The sequence below is a fragment of the Vulpes lagopus genome, chromosome 2, assembly GCF_018345385.1.
Source record: "Vulpes lagopus strain Blue_001 chromosome 2, ASM1834538v1, whole genome shotgun sequence".
NCBI lineage: Eukaryota > Metazoa > Chordata > Mammalia > Carnivora > Canidae > Vulpes > Vulpes lagopus.
In genome coordinates, this window is record NC_054825.1 from 99,510,193 (window position 1) to 99,520,040 (window position 9,848).

General features: G+C 46.5%; 1 pseudogene; it reads left to right on the plus strand.

Moving 5' to 3' along the window:
- The first annotated feature begins 444 nt into the window (after positions 1–444).
- On the plus strand, positions 445–3,666 carry LOC121477919 (annotated as a pseudogene).
- Positions 3,667–9,848: the final 6,182 nt, after the last annotated feature.

Sequence of the window (9,848 nt, forward strand, 5' to 3'; positions counted from 1 at the left end):
CTTACAGGTTAAGGCCGTGATTTTCAGGGACAAACCGGACAGCCACTCTGACCAAGTTCCCTACATCCTGATCTGGTAGGACAAGAATCCCCCTCCTTGGCTAAAACCATTTTTACCCCCCAAAGCAGGATCCACCGAGATTCTAGCCCTGCGGAAAGCCAAGAAGGAGACCGATTGACTCTACGCCCCAAGCGCCCCTTTATCCGGTCTTCCAGGATTCCTCCCCAGAGGACCTCATTCTCCCGCCGCCCTACCGGGCATCCCCTCCCCTTTCCGCCCCTCCATTGGAGGCACTAGGGGCTGCAGAAGGGGCGCCCCCCCCCCCTTCCCTGACGAGGGAGTCCCTGTGCGCAGGCCAGCAGTGGGGACACGTGGTCGGACCCACCGGTTGGCCCCACCTCCAAATGCGGGCTGGCCGACTCCACGGCCCTTCCTCTCCACACTATGCCCCCCTCCCCTGCCCCCTCCCACAAGACTGGTGGACAGCTAATGTTATATTGGCCGTTCTCCACCAGTGATTTATATAATTGGAAAACCCAAAATGCAAAGTTCTCTGATAATCCGAGAGATCTAATCGGGCTTTTAGATACTGTTCTCTTTACCCACCAGCCTATTTGGGACGACTGCCAACAGCTCTTGCAGGTTCTCTTCACCACCGAGGAGAGAGAACGAATTCAGGTGGAAGCCTGGAAGTCTGTCCTGGGAGAGGACAGACAGCCGACTCAAAACCCAGACCTCATAAATGCTGCCTTCCCTTTATCCCACCCCACCTGGGACTATAACTCGGCTGAAGGTAAGGAGAGACTCCGGGTCCACCGCCAGACTCTAATGGCAGGTCTCCAGGCTGCCGCGCACAAGCCTACCAATCTGGTCAAGGTCTATGATGTGAGGCAGGGTAAGGATGAGAGTCCAGCAGCCTTCTTAGAGAGAGTCATAGAGGCTTTTAGGCAGTACCTATGAACCCAGAAGCCCCGGAAACAAAGGCCGCAACTATCATGGCTTTTGTTAACCAGGCTGCTCCGGACATTAAAAGAAATTGCAAAGAGTAGAGAGACTGGGAGAGAAGAGCTTGCAGGACTTAGTGATAGTAGCAGAACGAGTCTATAATAATAAAGTCCGGAAGAACAACAAACCAAACTAAGTGACTGGCAGACCCGAAACCTGGCCAAGATCCTGCTGGCCACAACCATGGATGACCCACGGGAAAGATGGAGGCACCTCAAGAAGCTGGCTTCAGGGACAGGTAAGGAGGATGGCCCTGGTCCCCGTCGGGAGCCCCCTAAACTGAACAAAAACCAATGTGCTTATTGCAAAGAGGAGGGCCACTGGGTGAAAAGCTGCCCTAACAAAAGATCTAAGGCCCCTGCCAAGATCTTGGAAATGGAGGACCTGGATGATTAGGGGAGTCAGGGTTTGGCACCCCTCCCCGAGCCCGGGGTAACTCTTAAAGTGGAGGGGCAACGTGTTGAATTCCTAGTGGACACTGGGTCACAACATTCGGTTTTATTACAACCCCAGGGGAAATTGGCAAACAAGACTTAATGGGTGCAAGGGGCCACGGGCACCAAACAATACTCATGGACTACCCGAAGAACTGTGGATCTCGGCATGGGCCAGGTATCCCACTCCTTCATGATCATCCCTGAGTGTCCCTACCCGTTGTTAGGTCGGGATTTGCTCACCAAGATGGGGGCACAAATTTGCTTCCACCCCGAAGGGGCAAAAGTCCTAAACAAGGAGGGGCACCCGATTCAGGTGCTTGTCCTGAGTTTGGAAGATGAATATCATCTCCACCAAATGCCCTCAGCCCCAATGACTGACATTGACCGTTGGCTGAGGGAATTTCCCCAAGGGTGGGCAGAAACTGGGGGAATTGGGCTGGCCTGGCACCGACCGGCCATATACATAGAACTAAAGCCAGAAGCAGACCCTGTCAGGGTCCGCCAATACCCCATGCCTCTCGTAGCACGAAAGGGAATCACACCCCACATACGGTGACTACTGGACTTGGGCATATTAAGGCCTTGCCAATCGGCATGGAATACTCACTCCCTTGCTGCCGGTTCAGAAACCGCACTCTAATGATTACAGGCCAGTCCAGGACTTAAGGGAAGTAAACTGATGAGTAGAGGATATGCACCCTACAGTCCCAAACCCATACACCCTCCTCTCCACCCTGCCTCCAGACAAAACTTGGTATATGGTATTAGATTTAAAAGATGCCTTTTTTCAGCCTGCCTTTAGTGCCCAAGAGCCAAGACCTCTTTGCCTTTGAATGTACGGACCCTGAGAAAGGCATCAATGGCCAGCTCACCTGGACTTGACTATCACAAGGATTCAAAAATTCACCATCTTCGATGAGGCCTTACACAAAGACTTGGGTGAGTTCCATTCCGAGCACTCTCATTTGACTTTATTACAATATGTAGATGATATCCTGTTGGCAGTGGAGGACCAGGACACATGCCTGCGAGGCACCAGGGACTTGCTCCAAACCATAGCAGCCCTAGGATACCGGGCCTCAGCTAAAAAAGCCCAGGTCTGCAGAGCAGAGGTGAGCTACCTTGGGTACAAATTAAAGGATGGACAAAAATGGTTGACGGATGCACGGAAGGAAACCGTCTTAAGGATCCCACAGCCGCAAACCATCCTCCAGGTATGTGAATTCCTGGGGTCAGCAGGGTTCTGTTGCTTATGGATTCCAGGTTTTGCCGAGATGGGCCGACGCCTCTATGAGGCCACCAGGCACCAGCAAAATTTTGAATGGACAGAGGCCGTGAACAGAGCTTTAATGACCTTAAACAGTCCTTGCTGTCTGCCCCGGCTCTCGGGTTGCCGGATCTAGCCAAGCCCTTCTACCTGTATGTGGACAAGAAAGACGGGGTGGCAAAAGGGGTCCTTGTCCAGTACTTGGGTCCCTGAAGAGACCCATAGCCTATCTCTCCAAAAAGCTGGACATGGTGGCTGCTGGATGGCCCCCATGCTTAAAAATTATTGCTGCAGTAGCCACTATGGTCAAGGATGCAGACAAGCTCGCCATGGGGCAAGAACTGCATGTTACCACCCCACACGCTATTGAAGGGGTACTCAAACAGCCCCCAGACTGCTGGATCAGCAATGCCCATCTGACCCATTATCAGAGCCTACTGCTAAACCCCACCAGAATTTTATTTAAGCCACCAACAACCCTAAATCCAGCAACGCTACTCCCTAACCCAGACTGGGACACCCCTCTGCATGACTGTTAAGAAATTTTGGCACAGGTGCACGGAATCAGAGCTGATCTCCAGGACCAGCCACTGTGGAACTCGGACACCACCTGGTATACAGACGGCGGCAGCAGTTTCATTTGAGAAGGAATCAGATATGCGGGGGCAGCTGTAACCATGGAAACGGAGACCCGCCCCTGCCCTACACCCCCAACTATACTGATGCTGATTTACACTGGATCAAACGCCCATGACCCAGTGCTTGTGTGGCTGGTGGAGGGCTGCAGACTCCAGCATCATCTTGCCAAAGGAACTAGGACAGCGGGTCCTATCCAAAATGCATCGGAGTACTCATATGGGGACAAGGAAGATGGAAGACCTCATACGACATGCAAAGATCACTATTAAAGACTCTCAAGCAAAGATCGAGCAGATTGTGGCAAGCTGCCACACATGCCAGTTAACTAATGCTACAGCCCATGGATCTAACCCCGGCACCCGGCTCCGAGGGGACTGCCCAGGAGCCTACTGGGAAGTGGACTACACTGAGATAAAACCTGGAAAATACGGATACAGGTATTTACTGGTGTTTGTAGATACTTTTTCAGGATGAACAGAACATTAAAGGAGACCTTAACTAAATTAGCCCTGGAGACTGGTGGGAACTGGGTGACTCTCCTCCCCTTCGCCCTAGGTAGGGTGAGGAATTCCCTATATAAGATGGGACTGACTCCCTATGAGATCATGCTCAGTCTTCCTCCACCTTTAATTTAAAACCTGAGGTGCTTGCTGAATTTGATGATCACCAACTTCTTTTCTCCCTCCAAATGTTACAACAAACCCATGAGCAGGTGTGGCCTAAGCTGAGGGCCCTTTATGAGACTGGGCCACCCCCGGACCCCCATCGATATCGGCCAGGTGACTGAGTGTACGTGCGGAGATACCAACACCAGAGACACTTCAACTTCACTGGAAGGGACCTTATATCATGATCCTGACCCTCCCACCACTCTCAAGGTCGACGGGATTACTCCCTGGGTCCACTACACCCACGTACCCACGCTGTTCTCAAGGACTTTGCTCCAGAATGGAAAAGCCAACCAGACAAGGACAATCCCCTAAAGCTAAGACTGTGCCGTTCTCACTTATTTCCCACCTCCAAAACTCCCTAGTCTGAGGTTGTCCTTCAAAATAGAAGGGGATTAGATTTAGTCTTCTTACAACAAAGGGTGTGTGTGTGGGGGGTTATGTGCTGCCTTAAACGTAGGATGTTGCTTCTTTGCTGAAATGTGAATGGGAGCGACAACAGCAACAAGGTTGGTTTGAATCCTGGTTTAATCATTCCCCCTGGCTCACTCTGAGAGCAACCTGGACCCATGATTGGGTCCTTCCTTAGGTTCCTCTGAGAGGGGGAAATGTGGAGGCCGAGAAAATCAAGGCCATTCCACTTTAAGTTCAGTGTTAGCACCAGTACAGCCATCCCAGGCCCTTGGGAATAAGAGCTGAAATTTACCTTACTTCAGTTACAGGAAAAAAAACAAAACAGTTTACAGCTTAATGTCCCATATTAGAATAAGAACAGAGCCCAAGCCAAGGGCAGGAAGTCCCTATTAGAATAAGAACAGAGCTCAATGCCCTTGAAGGCCCCATATCAAAATGTAAACAGAACTTGAGAAATTCCTTCACCCCTTCTGGAGGTCCCCTAGACCAGCCCTTAAAACTAATCTGGCACCCACCTCGGGGTCCAAGTCCCTGCTCCGCTGTGTCTGTGTCGGGCATACTTGAACCCCAGCTCGAGCTTGTAAATAAACCCTCGTGTGTTTGCATTGGTGTCGGCTCCTTGGTGGTTTCTCGGATTCGCAATCTTGGGCACAACAGTACTCGCCAAGAACCATACAGCACAGAGTGTGAATCCATCATACTCTGATGTATTCAATCCTCAACACAACCTCCTGCATTCTGTGCTAGTATATTCCTGTGAACAGAGAGATTAAGTGACTTGCCCAGGTTACACAGCTAGGAAGTGGCCCAGCTATGGGGTTGAGCACAGGTACTGTGGCTCTTGAGTCTCTGCTGTGGGTGGAACCTCCTTAGTGAGACTGGACAGAAAGGACCTTATGAAAGTCCAGGTCCTTTGTTACCCTATCAGTTTTCCATTCTGATCAGCAGACTCCCATGAGGGTGATGGAGGAGAGGAGGGGCCGAGCCCCACACAAAGCCTGGCTTTTGTAGGCAGGGTATGAAGGGAGGCTGTTGATTAGGGGCAGACTTCAAGGAAAGCCAAGCAGGTGAATCTGCAGCGCCTATACCAGGGAGGAAAGGTATATTAGAAGCTGCCTGGGCCTTTTCAGGGGCTGTTGCTGTCCCTGCTCCCACCCCTTCAGGTGACCAGGCTGCTCCTGATAGGACTGCTCTCCCCTGCAAGCAGTGACTTCTGGAGGAGATGGTAGTTTAGAAAGCTGGGGTTTTTCTTGAGTCTCCTGGGAGGACATCTCTTCCAGGAAAGCGCTTCTCTGGGATTCATCATGAACCCTGATCAAGGAGCATCCTTGTCTGAAACTGGGGCTTGCCCACCTTGGCTCTTACGCCCTGGAAATGGAACCAACAATAAAATCAGGATGATTGGGGCACCTGGGTGGCTCAGTGGCTGAGCGTCTGTCTTGGGCTCAGGGAGTGATCTTGTGGTCCTGGGATCAAGTCCCGCATTGGGTTCCCCGCAGGGAGCCTGCTTCTCCCTCTGCCTGTGTCTCTGCTTCTGTCTCTCATGAAGAAATAAATAAAATCTTAAAGAAAAAAAAAATCAGGATGACCACCCAAAGCAGAGTCAGCCATTAAGATGCTACTTTTAATAAATGACCCATCACCATTAATTTTTAGCATACCCAAATTATTTTTTTAATTAAAAAGCAAGTCAAATGTCTCTCATGCAAGAACAGAAGTACTCTTTTGTTTGATTTTTAAATGATCATTACAGCAATTAGCATCTCAAAAACAAATCATGCTCCTTGTCATGGTTTAAGTAATGTGTTTAAATTGTTTCCCTGATGATTCCATTCATGATGTTAAGTCTTGAATTTCATATATATCTTTTTAAAAATTTCCTTGCCTTAGGTAATTAATATGGGTTTTCTTCCTACAAAAATGGGAGCCTATTATAGAAGCTATTATATGTCTTTTTAAAAATTTTTGACATCTTCCTCATAAATAAGTATACATTGATCTCATTTAAAAAAATAGTTGCATTATAGTAAACATTATATATGCACTATAATTTATTCAACAAGCTTTATGCTCACTTTTTGGATGCTAAAAGCTAGTAATAAAAGGATTTATCCTTGTCTTGTTTTACTGGCTTTGGGATAATTGTTTGTTTGGAAATGGATAAAGTGGTTTCTTCACTAATTACAATTACACCAATTACACCAATTACAAAAATGACTCCAGATTATAAATGTTCTAGAAGGAAATACAAGCAACCATTTTCATAACTTTGGAGAAGAAAAGACCTTCTTAATATAGACTATTCAGAAACTATAAAGGAAAAAGAACCTGTTAGATTTGATGACATAAAACTGAAAACTTTCTGTGTAACTCTAGGAATTATATAAAGTCAAGACAAATTGTATACAGGGTTAATTTTTCCAATATACAGGGTGTTCCTTGGAAGTTGCATAAAAAAGTAAAAAAAAAAGAAAGAAAAACAGAGTCTACAGAGGAAGTAAATAAAGCACAGAGGTAACACAAAAGGAATCATCATATGAACAGGTCAAAGAAATGCAAATTTTAAAAACAATGAGCTACTGTTGCCTTCAGTTGGGCAATATTTTAGGAAGTGGTAACATTTGGTCCAGTCCTTCCAAACTTGTCTTACTATGCAGAGGAATCACAGAGAGCTTCATACAAGTACTGATCCTCAGAGACCATGATTTAATTGGTTTAATGTGAGGTGGGTGTGGTTCTACATTTCTGTAAGTTCCCTGAGACATTCTAATGAGCAGGATTTAAGACATTAACAAACCGGGAATAATTCCCATAATTTGGAAATCGTTGCTCTAGATTGGTTTGAGGAGGGATGAGGTCTGAGGTAATAGTTCTCTTCCCCACTGTGGGGATACCATAAATCACTACTTTTCAAAAAAATAATCTAGCAAATTTATTAAAATTTAGAATGTACATACCTTTCTGATTCAGTAATTCCTCCTAGGACAATTCTCTTAGGGAAATTAAAGCAGCACTACACAAAGATATACACGCAAATAAATACATGCAAGCATGTTTACTACAACATTGTTTGACAGCAAGAATCGGGAAGGAAACAACTGTTGAAGGAAGATACTGAGATGTCCAGTGGAATTAACACATATATACTGTGCTAAAAATGGAAGTCACAGGATAATAAAAATTGGGCTATAATTTTTAAAAGCAGTATGTGTATGTTGTTTGAATAAAAAAAATCGAAAAGCATAGAATGGTAACATCAAATTGAGAGATGAATGAGAGGGAGATCAGAAACTTCATTTTTCTTTAGAAAACAAGAGAAAGTTTTGAGATTCGAACGGTTGACTTCAATAATTAGCCTTTAAAATGGACACACATAAAAAAGAGACAGAAATGGTGTTTGTCCTAAGATGTATTAAAACTTGTAACAAAGTAACTGATACACTGTGCTAGTATATTAATAGTCATAATTATACTATTTATTTACTGTATATCTGTATCTATAGATATATACATTATCTTTATAATCAATTATTCTATTAAGACAACAATGAAAAGACAGATCAACAGCACAGGACAGCATCCAGAACAAAAATCTAGATTTACATGGATACCTATTAGTTGATGAAATGTACATAACAAGTCTGTGGGGGAACATGGGGAAATGGCTTACAACATTTTCTATGTGGCCAGCTAGGGAGAGTTAACCAGTCCCAAGATGGAGACATCTGGGGCAGGTGGTGGCCTAGAGCCCAAAGTGGTACTATCCTAATGAGTTTCCAGGTAACACCGATGCTGAGGATCAGAACCACACCTGGAACACACTGGCCTGGACGGACCTCATCCCTACAGTTTCCGGTCAACCTGTAAATCCCATAGAGAGGTGTTGTAGGGAGGGAGGTGAGCTGTGCTGGGTGCTTTGGGGTTGGGGTGACTGCCTGGGAACTGTCCATAGTGTTGGCAGCTGCTCAGCAGCCTCACTTTCTGGGCTCAGCAACTGCCTCAAAATGGGTCTGGCAGGATCTAGGGCTGGGCTTGGAATGCACATCTGTGCGTCCTGATCCTACTACTCTGCTGGGAGACCTGGATTTCTTCTCTACTGCCTATGGCATCAATGCAGTCAGCCAGGTGAGCACAGGTTACCAAGGACTTTCTTCTGATAATGGGTTTTCAAATTCAGTTATGTTCCTGCTCCTGTATTAGGTAACAGGTTAAAAAAATTTGCAAGGTTGATTTATTTTACTGTGACTTTTGTATTTTAGAAAGATTGTGTCCGCGTCCCAACTAGTTTCCTCGGCTCCCCAGACTAAATGTTCCTTGTTCTGTGTGTGGTGTGCTGTTACAGCATATCACCTTTTTTTATTAGCAATTCTCAATTCTGACTTCTCTAGCCTTCCAAGATGCTCCTTCCTCAACACACAGTTCAATGAATTCCCCCAGCGGCCGCCTCTGCCCAGTGTCCTGCCCAGCGGCAGGAAGTGCCCCCAATTCATCTACTTCTTTCACTTACTCCTCTGAATGTGGGTTCTTCCCTAAATTCAGGCTCCTCTATGGCATTCACATATGGATTCCTGGTAGAGATTTTAAACTCTGGGGGAGAGGTTAGTGAGAAGCCAGGAACTGAAAATAAAAGGCATTTCTTTTAAGTTTCATTGTCTCTGGATTCCTTTGGGTCTGACAATCAGCCTATTATCATCACAGTGTATTATTAAATCTAAAATTGAAATGACCCCCCTTGGTAAAACGTCCCTTCGCATCACCCGAACTTGGTGCTGCTCACAACAAAGCTGGGAATGGCCTCTGTGCTCGTGCCATCACCTCACCTGTCTCTGTTTCCACAGACTATCATTCATGCTCTTCAGAAACGCAACCCACCGTAACATAAATCAGGTGACAAAGAAGTTAAAAGAAGAAGTGTGCTGGAAAATTAACAAGACTTAACCTCCCTTTTCTCCCCTAAAACAGGTATTGTTCCTGTGTCTTAGTTCCCCTTTTGTCTCATTTGCCCTGATTGCCAGTTTCAGGACATTGTGGAGGAAAGGACAGGTTCTTCTGTATGTCAAAGGCCCTGTGAGGGTTGCCTTGATGGATAATTAAACGAGAAGTGATGGGGTCCTGGTGGAGCCTGGCCTCAGGAGGTCTGGGGCAGATCACACGTCACAGCAGGCATTTGATAAACACCATGATAGGAGGGATGCTGCTCTGCCTGGCGTGTCTGAACCTATTCAGTGCTTACTCTGAGACTCTTACTTACCCAGTTTCCTGAGGACACATTTGGTGATGCTGGACTGGTGGGAGGCAGGGGCAGAGATCCCAACTATTAGGACTGGTCTCAGGCCCATCCACCCCAGCTCCCAGAGACCCTGTGTTTTTGGCCACGATTGCCTTTCATAAATCAACTCGCTCTACTTTTCTTTGCTT